Source organism: Lissotriton helveticus, chromosome 7 (assembly GCF_964261635.1).
Source record: "Lissotriton helveticus chromosome 7, aLisHel1.1, whole genome shotgun sequence".
Lineage (NCBI taxonomy): Eukaryota > Metazoa > Chordata > Amphibia > Caudata > Salamandridae > Lissotriton > Lissotriton helveticus.
Window position 1 is genome coordinate 259953975 of NC_136068.1, and position 14857 is coordinate 259968831.

The window sequence follows — 14857 nt, forward strand, 5'->3', positions numbered from 1 at the left end:
CTTGGATGTAAAGATATATTCCAAAATGTTGGCTAAAAGACTATCAACGGTTGTAGAAAGTCTGGTCTGTCCCTCCCAACATGGATTCATCCTGGGAAAAGGACCAACACAACCTATAAGACAAGTAATAACCATGTTTGACGCAGCAAGTACCCTAGGAGACCCTATGGCAGCACTATTTTTAGACACCGAGAAAGCGTTTGATAGGGTCTTCTGGGGGTTTTTATGGTCAGTCATGAGGTGGAGTGGCATAGGAGAAGGCTTCATAAGAGCTATACAAACTCTTTATAAAAATCCAACGGCCAAGATTAGAGTTAACAGGGGACATTCAGCAGCTGTTAGAATTAGCAGAGGGACCAGGCAGGGTTGTCCATCATCTCCCCTACTATTCGCGCTATATCTGGACCCTTACCTGCGTAAATTAGAAAGAAATCCAGGCATACCGGCAATGAGCATAAATGGTTGTAGGGTAAAAACACTGGCATACGCGGATGACGTAGCTATTTTCACACCAAATCCCATAGATGCAATCAGGGCGACGGAAGTGGAGGCTCAGTGTTTTGGAAAGGTTTCCGGATACAGTTTGAACAGAAGTAAAACACAGATCATTGAGAATAGCTACCTGGACTGTAAAGATGATAGGGTTGTTGACTCAGCAATATACTTGGGGGTGGCAATATCAGCAAATTTGGATCGGCTGGTGGGAAATAATATGACCCCCCTTAATGACGCAAGTAAAAACGGATCTGGAGAGGATAAATAATATACATTTATCACTGGTGGGGAGTACCAATGTAATTAAAATGATAAACCTGCCCAAGTTTTTTTATTTTTTTAGATCAATCCCTTTATTTTTTTAGGCCAGCTGGTTTAACACCCTGGAGGCCATTTGCAATAGATTCATCTGGGCACAGGGTAAGACACGCAGGGCTTATAGGTTTATGACCCTACCTAGAGAGAGGGGCGGGTGGGGTCCCCCGGATTTCAGACATTATTATATGGCAGCCGCCCTGCAATATATGCAGGGGTTGATAGGCGGAAATGATTGTGATCCAAGAGTTAATAGCTTCTCCACAAAAATATATACAGCGGTAGTAGGGTTGGATGTCGGAAACTGTTTTTTAAATTGCATAGACTAGGGATATTTTAAAAGAACGAAGTTCAAAACTATTTTGGCTGCTGTTAAAGTATGGAATGCTTTTCTGAAAAAGTCCAAACTGGGGAGATATAATCGGTATGTTAGACTGTATAAAAACAGGTCATTCCCTCTGGAAATATTTGGAGATCAAATTATGTTGGATTGGGCAGAAAAAGGTATTGTACAAATTGGAGATATTCTGAAATCAGAGGGGATGGTGCAATTTATGGATCTTAGAAATAAACATGATCTGAGCTATAGAGATTTTATTAAGTACCTCCAGATCAGGAGTTTTCTTGTCAATAAACTAGGAGGACCAGCAGGATTTAATAAGACTGACATTTTGGAAAAAATAAGAATAGCAGGGGATCGATCGATTCGTTCTTTTTATGCAAGCCTGGTAAAGGAGAAAACCGATGATTTAGAAAAATACAGCAATAGGTGGGCGGAGAAAACAGGTGGGGAAATAGGCTGGTTTCAGGAATCATTAGATCTAGGTCGAACGATATTGTGTGCATCCCCCCTTCAATCTCAGCACTACAAAACCATATATTCACTTTATTTTACTCCAGCCAGGATAGCGCAATGGGGAGGTACCACGGGAACTACCTGTTCGAGATGTAATGCCGCTGAAGCTGATAATATACATATATTTGCCACCTGTCCGCAACTCCATACGCTGCTTAGAGATATTGAGGGGTTTCTGGGTAGAGCATTAGGGATCCAAATGAACCTTACCCCGTCTTGGATATTATTAGGGGTTGGCGGGGATAATGATGGTGTACAGCAGGAATTCATTTTTGTGGCAATGGCGGTATATAGATTAATAATAGCTAGGGCCTGGCTGGATAAGAACCCGCCGACAATGCAAAGCTGGCTCGCTAATTTATTAGCATCATATAACATGGAAAAGAATATATATGCTCGAAAAGGAAGGAGAGGGAAAATGATGGGTTCGAGAATATGGGATCCTATAAGGAGAGGGAAGGAGGGATTAGGTTGAAAGTGGAGTTGAAATTGGTAGGGGTGAGGTCGTCTTTGTATATAATTATAAATAAGATAGCGAAATGTATTGGATACTGTATATCTGTATATCTGTGATTGACATGAGTTAATGAAAATTTAATTAATGATGAATAATGTATAATGTTTAAAATGTGCGTAAATTGGAAAATAAAAAATATATAAAAAAAAAAAAAAGAAGTCGGGCCGCATAATTCTGGACAGTCTGTAGAATCTTAATAATTCCCTGTGGTGCGCCCAGATATATAGCATTGGCGTAGTCTAGCTGTGATCAGATAAGGGCTTGAACCAACATACGTCTAGCCTCAAAAGGAAGGAGAGGCAGAATCTTCCTTATCAATCTGAGCAGACCATAACAGGTTGCGGCAACTTTACGCGATTGTACAGAGAAGCTAAGATTAGGGTCCAACCATACACCCAGACTCTTGATTTGTTTCTTTGGTGGAGGAGGAAGGCCAAGACAGCTAGGCCACAAGGGACCTAAATTTACAGGGGCCACATGTCCTAGTATCATGAATTCCGTCTTGGAGCCATTAACCTCTTCCATGCTCATGACGGCTCCCGGACGTCATGAGTCACGGTGGGCGTGTGCTGATGAAGGCCGGGAGCCGTCATGACCACGCCCGCGATAGGAATGTTCAGCACTGCCACGGAATTCGCGCCTCAGTGATGAGGTTAAGTCTAAGAAAAGACAAATCCATCCACTCAGATACTTTGACCAGACAAGAGGTCACGTTCATGTCATTATTATCATGTCGGCAGAGGGACACCACCAGCTGATTGTCATCAGCGTAGGTGACCAACTGGACCCCCCAGGGAAGCACAACGTCTGCAAGGGACCTCATGTAGATGTTGAACATGGTAGGGCTCAATGAAGATCCCTGGGGTACGCCATACTGCAGAGGGATCTGTTTTGAAAAAACATCCTCTTCAAACACCGAGAAAGATCTATCTGAGAGAAAGGACTGCAGCCACTTAAGGGCAGTCCCCGGTACTCCCACCTCCCTCAGTCTTTGAATCATTATTAGATGGTTTACCGTGTCGAAGGCTGCGCTGAGATCTAACAAAATAATGGCAGCGCAGCCTCCGGTGTCTACGTTTTTTCTGGCTTCTTCAACCACAGCAAGAAGGACGGTCTCCGTACCCTGATTGCTTCTAAAGCCAGTCTGAGTTGGGTGTAGGCCTTTATTTTTCTCCACAAAAGCTGCTAATATGGAGTTAACATGTTTTTCTGCCAGTTTGCTAATACCTGGTAATAAAGAAATGGGGCGATAGTTAGCCCAGTCCTCAGGGTCTAAATTAGGTTTTTTCAGCAGAGCTTTAATTATGGCTTTTTTCCATAAAGGCGGGACCAGTCCGGTTACAAGGGAAGAATTTATTACATCCCGAATAACTGGAGAGACAATCTCTGAGACCAAATTAAGAATGGGAGGAGGCGCAGAGTCGGCCGGAGATCCCGACTTCAGTTCCCCCAAAAGTTTCTGCAGGTTATGTAGAGTAAGCGGTGAAAATTCCTCCAACCTAGCTTGTTGAGAGAGTGGAGCTAATTGTACATCAGGATCAAAACCCATATGACAATGGAGCCTCTAGACCACATGATCGAGCCTGCAGTGGGGAAAAAGTAGCCAGGCCTGCCCCTGATCTACACAGGATCATCTCTCTTCTCCTTTAGTTGCATTTTAAGTCAAAAGCATCTCTCCTCTAGGAAATATTCACACATTTCTTAGCAAACTGAAGTTTCATCACTGGCAGCCTCTGATGGTCCTCCTCCATGTCTTGTCATAATGTCTGATGCCATCACATACCCTCATTCTTGTCCCTTTCCTATTTTTCTATTGATTACTTTCAGAAGCCCAGATGATAAATGCCCTCATGCAATGTGTTATATTTCATATTTCCATGTCCACCTCTTTTCTCTTTACTGCGTTTACTATTTTTTCTTGCTGTAGTGGACATTTTTTAATCTTCCTCCTACCTTTCTATGCTGGCAGGTGCTGATCTTGGTTTACATCGGATAGCACTGCTTTCCTGTTTTATTTTTTTCCCAATAAGAGATACTTGCTTTTATCATTCCAACCTGGGTCTATATTACAAATATGGCAAACGTATCTAGTTTGCGCCACAGTGCGCCTATTAAAAGGTGTGCCCTGCACAAACAAGGAAAGTGTGCCATATTGGAATAAATACACCCCCCAGGGCAGCCGTGAACTCATGTGGCAGTGCATTCAAATGAAATATGGAGCAGCTGTTTAAATGTTGCTATGTGCTTCACTGTGCAGATTGCAATTTGAAGGGGGATTAGAGATCCCCATTCAGGTGAGTGCACTGAGTGACTGCACCTGCCTGCAAGGGGGATGTCTGAGGGGACCCTGTTTCTCCCCCTGCCTTTAGGAAGTGCACTGAAAGTGCACCACCTTTTTGTGGCACACTTTCAGTGAACCTCTTAAAGTCATGTTTGCTTCTACACCTACGTCAGTAATATGGCACGGATGCAGAGGTCAAAGGGATTTCCTCATATGCATGAGGCCACTCCCCCCATTCACATGAGGGAACACCCTCTCATGAGAGCTCTGGCGCACATTGCTCTTCTGAAGTGTTGCTGCTGTTGATTACAAGTACAGTAGCTCTGCTGAAATGTTGATGCTGTCAATTACAAATTGAGCAGCTCTGCTTAAGTGTGAGTGCCCATGATTACAAGTACTGTAACTGCTGAATTGTTGATGCTGTTGATTATAAGTGCAGAAACTCTGCTGAAGTGTTGATGCTGCCAATTACAAACACAGCAGCTATATTGAAATCTTGGTGCTGTCGATTACAAGTTCAGCAGCTCTGCTGAAGTGCTGGTGCTATTGATTGCAAGTACAGTAGCTCTGCTGAAATGTTGGTGGGGTTGATTACAAGAATATCAGCTCTGCTGAAGTATTGATGCTGTTGTTTGCAAGTTCAACTGCTTTAGTGAAGTTTTGATGCTGTTGATTGCAAGTACAGTAGCTCTGTTGAAATGTTGGTGCTGTTGATTACAAGTTCAGCAGCTCTGCTGAAGTATTTGGTGCTGTCGATTACAAGTTCAGCAGCTCTGCTGAAGTGTTGGTGCTGTCGATTACAAGTTCAGCAGCCCTGCTGAAGTGTTGGTGCTGTTGATTGCAAGTACAGTAGCTCTGCTGAAATGCTGGTGTGGTTGATTACAAGGATATCACCTTTGCTAAAGTATTTTGAGGCTGTTGTTTGCAAGTTCAATTGCTTTAGTGAAGTATTGATGCTATTGATTGCAAGTACAGTAGTTCTGCAGAAGTGCTGGTATCCCCCTTTACAATCAGAGCAGCTTTTTTTAGCAGAGCTTGTGCTGACAAGTACACCAGCTTCACTGAAACGTGGGAGCTATTAAATACAAGTACAACAGCTTTTTTGACATTTTGGTGCCACCATTTACAATTACAGGAGCACTGTTGAGTAGAGCTGGTGCTGTTAATTACGTGTAAAGCATCGCTGCTAAAATGTTGGTGCTTTTCATTTAAATTTTGACAGCTCTGCTGAGTTTTCACTGCTGTCAATTACAAGAACAAAAGCTCTCCTGATGTATTGGTGTCATCCGTAACAGCGGCACTGTTGAGTAGAGCTGCTCTTATATATTACATGTACAGCGGATCTGCTAATGTGTTAGTGCTGTTGATTAGACGTACAGCAGCACTGGTGAGTAGATGGTGCTCTCTATTAAAAGCCCGACATAAGTCAAGGGCATACGCGTGTAGACAGAGTCTGCCCACTCTTTCACAAGGTGGATGCGGACCCCATACTAAACGTGTCCCGGTGTAATTGTCAGATACCTGGACACATTCAGCAGCGCCTGCACGTTATCTCCTTTGATTCGAAGCAGCAACATGCAGGCCGGGAGGGGGCTTATCAAATTCCAGCTGGGCCCATAGCAAAGTCCGAAGTTAAGGGGCCATCAGGATTCCTTTTGTGGTGGGTCCTGGTTAGTAGCTAGAGAGAGCCTCACACCTAAATGCAATGGAAGTGAAACGAAGGCACACCATATCACTTCAAACATACCTAAGAGAGGCCTGCTTTTAACTTTGGTCAATCCCTTCATATAAGGGATATGCATGCGCTGTAAGAATGTCCAGGGCTGGCTTTAGTGCTGGTGGTGCACAGTGAGACAATGTTTGTTGGCGCCCGCCGTCTGCGGTGGAGGTGATGACCACCGCCACCACAGATTCCCTCACCACCAACTTTTAACAGTGCCCCTCAAGCCTCCATAACAACTCTCTTTCAGATACGTTTAATAATTGATATAGTTCCACTCATACCAGGATAGGGTGTCAGAGCACTTTGCATCACACACACATTGCACAGCGACAATCAATCATACATGTGTAAATCAGTGTATAAGAATTATTACATAAGCCAGAGGACCACAAGGTGTAGGAGTCACATGTTATCCATACTGGTAGGCAGTATAGTTTAAGAGTGCGTGATCTGGAAAAGCACAAACTCAAAATTGAAAATTGAACACCATAGTTGGGGGTTCTCTTTAATAATAAGAATCAATTTCTACCAAAATTAACCATTTTTGCAACAATAATCTATGCTCTAATCTATAGTTTGCAGTGTGCATGTTGTTCTTTGATGACAGTTAATTTTTTCACTGTTCTATATTAGGATTTTATTTTATAAACTGCGAGTAACAAAAGGATGACTCCTAGAAAAGCAGTAACCCGCTGACCTATTTACATTATATGCATTTTGTGATCTGCATGGTACACATTCTTTGCAGCAGGCATATTAACCCTCTGTGCAATTTTTTGATTAGTTAAAACTTCAACTAGACAAAACTCAGGTCTCTCTCCAGGAAGAACATTAATTACCGGAGTTAACCTGACATTTTTATTGTTGGCTGGAAATCGCTGGAGGCAAGGAACAAACATATCAGCAGGTGCTTTTAGAACTAAAATAAACTTGCTAACTCTGCACCCCCTGAAGTCAGAACCTGGTGCAGTGGCACCAGTCACACTGCCCTAAAGCCAGCCATGAGAATGTCAGTATTTTACAAAAAAAACAATTTAAATACCACTATTTTGTTTTATTTATTTTACAGCCTTATAGTGCTACTCATCCCAATGCAGGGTGCCAGAGTGCTTTACATCCCATGTACACATTATAAAGTGACAATTGTGTAAATAAATGTGCAGGATGTGCAACATAAGACAGTGACAATTCATGAACTGCAAGTAATTAAAGGATCTGTGTGTTATAAGCTGTAACTCACCTCACCCAATTACCTAAAATAAAAATCTGTCTTCTGCATGTTACATAATGTGCTTTGCAGGAGACATAATAACCCTTTATGCTACTTTGATTCAAAACTTGAACTAGAAAAAACACAGATCCCACCAGCAAATACGTTAACATCGAGAGCTATCTTACCATTATTATTATTCCCATAGATTTATTTGGCACACAAAGATCTCTACAGCAGGTGAAATTTTAAAATGCAGACTTTGCAACCAATTAAGCAGAACCAATTTAGTGTAACAATTCTCCTTGTTGCCAATTTCTTTGTGGCAGAGATTTAAAAAGCAAACGTATAAGTGGAGGCCCAGTTTTTGCCTCAAGGTTGCGTCACTTATTTGGCTCAACCGTGACGCAAAATTTCATTTGCTAACTATTGTAATGCGCTCAAACGTACTCATGATAGACCTGCTAAACATGTATGTGAGGGCTTAAGATCTGATGTCACTTCTCGTAATGTCACTTCCTTTGAGATCATCGGTTGTGATGCCACTTCCTGTGATGCCACGTGCATTGTCACGAGCAGTTGTAATATAACACATTGTGATGTCACACGCCATGGTGTAACTTGCATACTGCACAACTTGATTAGTCCCCCCAACTTATGTTTTTCAAGACTGGTGCACTGATTATAAGTATAGAAACTTCCCACTGTTGGTGCTATCCGTTGCCAGTATATTATCCCTGGTGAGAGCTGCAGGACACACCCATTGCAGCTACAGCAACTCAGCTGAAGAATGGGGATCCTGTCCAGCTACAATGAACTTGAGAGTTACTCAAGCAGGAGCCACGTGCATGGGCATCTCCGGAGAAGGGGCGGTGGGAATACCACCCCGCCCAATTCTGCTTTGCACGGGACGCGAACCCTCACCTGGCATCAGTGCTGTAGCAAGTGTGTCATGGGGCCTCGTACAAGGAAAGAAATTGGCCCCCAGTCTGCTGTTTGTTTGACAAGATACAGTAATCATCAGTGTTCAATGGCCCCCTCAGGCCTCTGTGTCCCGGTGCCACTGCACCTGTTGCACCAATGGAAGCTGGATGTATGACGTTTCAACGCATGCTTTTACAAAGCATGCCTTTACGACGCAAGTTTTACAACGCAAGTCGTTACAACGACTTGCGCTGGGGGGCGCTGGATAGTGAATAGTTTAATTTACTATTCCAACTCCAGTCCCCGTGGATAGTAGGGAAGGTGTTGGATAGTAAATTAAAAGTATTCCCTCTATCCTAGAGCCCCCCCCAGCATAAGTCGTTGTAAAAGTTGCGTTGTAATGGTTGCGTCATAAAGGTACCTTGTTGTAAAAGTTGCGTTGAAAAGGATGTTCCCCATGGAAGCTACACCCCTGCCTGGTAAATGACTCGCTGCTTTTCCGCACAGATACCTCCTGTTAAATGCAGGAAAAATCTGTACGCTGAAACATCGATCGGGAGAGAGAAAAATATGCAGGATTGGGCACAATAACAACCAGTTATTCCCCTTTCCGTCCGGGACAACTCGGATAACCACCGTGAAGTTCCAAGTTCCGCCCCATCTGCACTCGCACCTTGGAATCGGCCCCTTAGTGGGGTGGAAACTGTCTCACAAACTGGACTCGAGCTCTGCTGGGGAGACTGCTGATGCATCACAGCTGGGTCCGTATATGCGTCATTATTCAAGTAGAAGAGACATCAATCATGTTAACAGGCTCTTACTTTGATGTGTCGGGCCCTTTCGAGTTTCCCGCAATCCTGCTCGCCCTCTTCAAATCACTATCTCTGCAATCACTCTGCGCCCTACTCTCGCGTACCTTTTCTCTTCTCCCTGTCTCTTCATTTGTGATCCTGCCGTCTTGAGATCTCTCACGCTTCCTTTTCATTGCGGTCTCTTCGCAGTCTACTTCTGTATGTCAAATCCCTTCACTATCATCCACGTCAGTATCCTCTCTCTTCGCTCACTCACATACAGACCCTCCCCTCCCTGTAAACGCTGTAGTTTATTTACCCCTGGGGCTGTCAATCACTTGACGTCAATGTACTTCATACGTTATACAATACAATTGTAATTAGTATCGACAGATATGTCATCGTCCCTCTGCTGGGCAGTCCCTGCAGAGCGGCCAAGGAGCGTAAGAGCATGAAATCTGAACGCCTTAATGACCCTTTCGTAATCACTGTGAGAAAGTCGCTCTGCCGCAGGAGGCGCTGTAACAAGGCTCTGGTGCTGCGCGGGAATACAAACCTCCAGCAGCAGCGGTACATCTGTGAAAAGGAGGCATTTGCGGGGCACCGGGGACACACATACCTTCCCGCAAGAAGTACAACGGGTCGAATATCAGGTGTGCGAGCATCACATTTATCACCCTCAAGAAAAGGGCGGGAGCGATTTTCGGCCCTACAGCGCAGCGGTCTTTCAGACTGGCAGCAGCAAAAGTAAAGCAGGGACTCTATTCATAACTCGGATTACTGTAAAGGGGGTTGGACACATTTTCGTGAAAGAGGAGAGCGTGAGAATGGTGTTCTAGAAAAATCAATTTCCACCTGTACAGTGGCCGCCTCTATTTCGAAGGCGTGCTGGATCTCGAAGCTCATTGTATTATATGTTTTATGGTCTGGCAACAGGGTGAAAGGACCAGGGGCGTGGCGGTCAGTGGTGCAGCAGGTGCAGGGGCACCGGGGCCCTAAGTGGCACATTGAATCCTAACAATTGCTGCAGTCTTCTACTACAACAGCAGTCAAAGGGGGCACTTTCCTTGCGTGGCATCCATGCTGCGCCTGTCTCAGACCCACCTTCAGTAATGTGTCGAGCAACAAGGGAGAGAAAGAGAGAAACACACGCACCCCAGTCTGCAAAAAAAGAGCAAAAGCAGTTACTGAACCTAAAAGGTTTGGTGCCCCTGACTTAAAAATCGCACGCGAGACTGTTGCTTCTGTCTTAGTAAACGTGTAAGATAGCTCAGGAGGTTAACGCATTTACTGCAGAGAACTGTACATTGTAGGCCACACGATTGAAGACTGGTAGCTGATTTTGTTAAATAAACATAAGTTATCCATGCATTCATCCACACGAAGTTATGAGTATCACTTAGTTATGGAATACTGCTACCAATTTAAGAATAATAATAATAACTAATATACACAAAGTAAGGTTTCATGCCAAATATCAGCATCATGGGGGGGGGGGGGGTGGTAAATATTAGTCAATTGTCCCTAGAAATAAAGAATTTGTATTTCTAAAATGTGCCCGTCGTATAGTAGCGTACATTTTATTAAAAAAAAAAAACAACCACCCTTCTTCTTATAAAAGTCCCCCTTCCAATCCTGGGCAATTCTGTACATCACGTGGACTGGAGAATGACTGGCACAGAGCGGGGTACTTTTGCAACTCTGGTGTAAGAATGTATGGTGCAAGGTACCACGTGCAATTATAACCATGTATTGTGCACTATTTTTAAATCATACACAATAAAATTTATTATTATCACTACATTTACAAACAGAACACTTCGTAAAAGAAGCAAGGTTGCAAAAGTTCCTAGTTTAGGGACATGGGGAGTCAAAGGTGTGTGTGTGTGCGTGTGTGGGGGGCGGGGGTTGACCCCTGCTCAGGCAGTGGTGCTGCAGAGACTGAATACTCACTGTACTGTGTCTACGGCGCTCCTCTAATGAGTGCTGGGACAGGGTCCTATCAGAGGAGCTGCACTTACTCTACTCTTAAAGGGCCCGCACCCAGTTTATGAGGCTGCAAACGTTGCGAGCCCCGGCACTTTCTAACCCATGGCAACCACTGGCATCTTATTCAGACCCCCGCTGCAGCCGCCCGGACATAACCACCAGACATAACCACCAGTGCTGGAAAGGCACAAGCATGCCTGCTCGGCTGCTGGTATGCTGTTTTATTAAGGTTTGTATAGCACCCGTGCCCGTGGCTGCCTGGGACTGCTTCTAAGCGCTGAAAACCAGGTCGAATAGTCAGGTGCGCGCCAGAGTGGAGCAGCTGCGGTGTTCTTCTCCGATGAGTGCGTAACGTGCTGAAAATGTGCAGAGCACTGCAAGCAGGCACACGAGCACAGTAAAAATAAAGCGAGTCTCTGCCATTCTGGAACGAATTTCCTTTCACCTCGTATTATTCGGGGAAGTGCTGGAAGAGGACGGGAACTTCTGAGGGGCATGCAGGCACTCTGTGACAGGAACTACCTGTACTTTTCAATTTCAAACTCTGGTGTAAGCAAACAACGACCTTTCCCACACCCACCAAAGAGACTCTCAACTTTAAGACTAATGTAGCAAGCGCGCGTATAGATCAGCGTTTGACTTCCAAAAAATAATGTATCTTGAAAGAGCAGGAACATCCACATTCGTGAACATCTATGGGTAAGCAACCTGCATATCGCTGGATCAAGTGGTGACGTAAAAGTGTTCGGCAATAACAACATCCGCATCATATGAGGCTTTATCATTGATTTCCCTTTATCACAGCCTTCAAAATCTGCTCACTTGAGTTCTAGTTGGCCTTCAATTATTCAAATTATAAGTTACATAAATATCGGTCCCACCCAACACATTTCTTTGAGAACTAGAGTCATAGCGAAGGGTTCTTCCAAACTTTGAACATACATAGTATAACCTTCACTTTGGCACTTAGAGACCCGTGCCTACCGCGTGGGGTGGGAAATTGGAGGGTTGGGTCAAGAATAAAACAGATGAGATCCTTTTCTTCCACTTGACAAGGCACATTGTTTTAAAAAAAAGTACCTTCAGATAGGTAAAAGCAGAAAGGAGACAAAGGGAGCTCAATAAAAAGATCATTAATAAAAAATAAAAAACAGCAAAGAACGTATGAATAAAGAAAAAGAAAACACAAGTAGACCATCTGTTCTCTTATGTTGATCACTGACAGGTGGGTGGGTAACGTTGAACACTAAATGAAAATAGAGGGGATTAAAAACACAAGAGGCTGGTGGAGACTGCCTGTGTGTCACGCAGAGCACCCGGATCACCCCTCAATGGCGAGCAGTTAGTCCTAATCTTGTGTTTCAGGCTGCCCGCGTCTGATGTCTTGGTGCTTTTGCCCAAACGTGGAACTGGTCAACTGGAGCACCCGGCTGCTTAGCTCTAGAAAGTTGAAAAAGGAGCGTTTCCCATGAAAAAACACCCGCAGGCAGCATGCGTTAAACGTAACTAAATCCGGTCATATCGTCCGTGCACACGGTATGCGGTACACGCTCTCTGCTGTGGGAGCTCTCGCCAGATACTGTGGGGAGCAAACTTTAAGCGTGCTCACACGAGTCACCCCTGGTTTGTCCAGCGCTTACTTTTCTGGTTGATTCCTCCAGCTGATCTGCTAAACCCTTTCCGTAGATAGTGCCCAGACTGCTAAATTATAGCGCCAAGTAGGAGCGGTCATCTCATTCAAAACAGTATAGCGCCCCGATTGCATGGATATAGCGCTGTGAATTCCATGACTGTGATCCGTCTGTAGATATGTATTCTTTTATTATTTAAGGGGGGCTTCATGGTGCACAGACATAACGTTGTGTACTAATGCAAGTGAACTGGCTGTAAATATAGCACACGTTTAGCTGCTTGCAATAAGAGTAAATCAATTGAGGATACAGCGCACTGTTCTGCGTGAGCGAAAGTAATGCACAGACGTGGGGGCCTGCGCTTTTGGAGTCAAACAATCGGACGTATTGCTTCATGTTCCGCAAAACGACTATAGTGCACACTTAGGGGCAGATTTACAAGCCCCTTGCGCCACTTTTGCGTCACTTTGGGAAAAGTGACGCAAGGGTCTTGTAAATCTGCCCCTTAGCTGGGGTTGTCCCATGCGCTGAGCAACACGTGCCCATATTGCATTGCATTTATTTCATATTACACTTCCTAGCCCTCGCGAGGCGCCTGAAACGCTGTTGCAGGGTCAGCTGAGTGTTGGTCATTTGCGGGCTCTGGTGAGCCAATTCTTGGTTAATAACACCCATTTCCCGAAACATTAACCGAGGCAGCGCATTTTAGTCCAAAGTTTTGGCTCTGCACTTCCGCGCCAGGGGAGCCTCCCCAGACAGCCCTGATACCCAGCGCGCGCTGCAAGCACAGAGGGTTCTTTCTCCTTCTTTCTTTGGGTCCCGGTGAGTTCCGGCCCCCTGTGCACAGACAGGTACCCTGGCACGCGCTGCACTTACTTGTTCCGGTGTTCCCCTTCCCGCTCACTTAAGTCACTCCGCGTGCTCCGGGCGCCGCAGCCTGTGCGCGTGATGCAGAGACTGCAGCTACGGCGCTGCGTGTGCGCCGCGAGGAGCCAGGGGCGGGGCCAAAGGGAGGCGGAGGCGTTGAGAGAAATCCAGAATTAGGAGGTTGGAAGGGATGGTGAGGAGAGGTAAAAGACGGGGGAGACAGGAATATAAAGGCATATAGAGAGAGAAGCAGGCGGGAGAAAGCGTCAGAGGGGGGTGGAGGAGGAGAGTTGGTGCCAGGGCTGCAGTAGTGCGTGCTGCAAGTCCTCAGCTGTGGCGAGCCTCCAGCCGCCCCAGCGGCTTCTCTGTTTGAACCCAGTTACACGCTCTTGACTGTCCACCTGTCCCTGACCCTGTCGCCTGTATTTCATTCTGCCCCTGCCTGTCTGTGGCGCTCCTATACGAACTTCGCCTTTGAACTGTTCCATGTGCTGAGAAGCATGTGCCCACATTGTACTGCATTGTATTCATTTCTAACGAGGCGCCTGAGACGCATGTTCAGAGTGTGGGTCATTTGAGGGCTCTTGTGCGCTAATCCGTGGTTAAAAACGCACATTTCCTGACACGACCCTCTAAAACATTAACCGAGCTAGTGCACTGGAATGGAAAGTTGTGACTTTCCATTCAAGTGCAATCACCACAGCCCTGATGCCCAGCGCGCTGTAAGTACAGAGGGCTCTCCTGCTTTCTTTGGGTGCCCGGTGAGTTTCGACCCCTTGTGCGCACACAGGTACCCACATGCCTGCACTTACTTGCTGGTTTTCCTCTTTTGACCTGTCGCCTGCATTTCCTTTTGCCCTACCTGCATCTGACATTCTTTTATGAACTTTGCGTTTTGAACTTCAATGAGAGTTCACGACTCTCAACAATGTCATTTTGAGAGACACTGAGACTGAGCGCTAAACGTGTCCAGTGCGCGCGGTCACACACCTTGTCGCAGAGTGGCACGTGTCCGTGGGGTGAGTGCGCTAGGGGATGGCTGAGTTGCCCGAAATGTCACTGCTCTAACATGATGCACGCGATACTCTACGCGGAAAACCAAAAGTCTTCCCTTAAAGTCCAGCTGTTTGTACATTACCTTTTATGTGGCATTTTTACACAATGTCATCATGGATCTTGAAATAATTACTTCTTGATTTAAGTACTCAATCTTTAACTAGTAGTTGGATATAATTTGCAAGCGGGGATTTAAGTAGGA

The 14857-nt window shown here is 45.2% G+C and overlaps 1 protein-coding gene across 1 annotated transcript in view; it reads right to left on the reverse strand.

The window, feature by feature from the left end:
* The window catches only part of KCNG1 (potassium voltage-gated channel modifier subfamily G member 1), a 114590-nt gene extending 100899 nt beyond the window's left edge, over positions 1-13691 (reverse strand). Inside the window, exon 1 of the mRNA XM_078650484.1 lies at positions 13609-13691. The gene's annotated coding sequence lies outside the window, so the exon portion shown is untranslated. The remainder of the gene's footprint in view (positions 1-13608) is intronic.
* Between the last annotated feature and the right edge of the window lie 1166 nt (positions 13692-14857).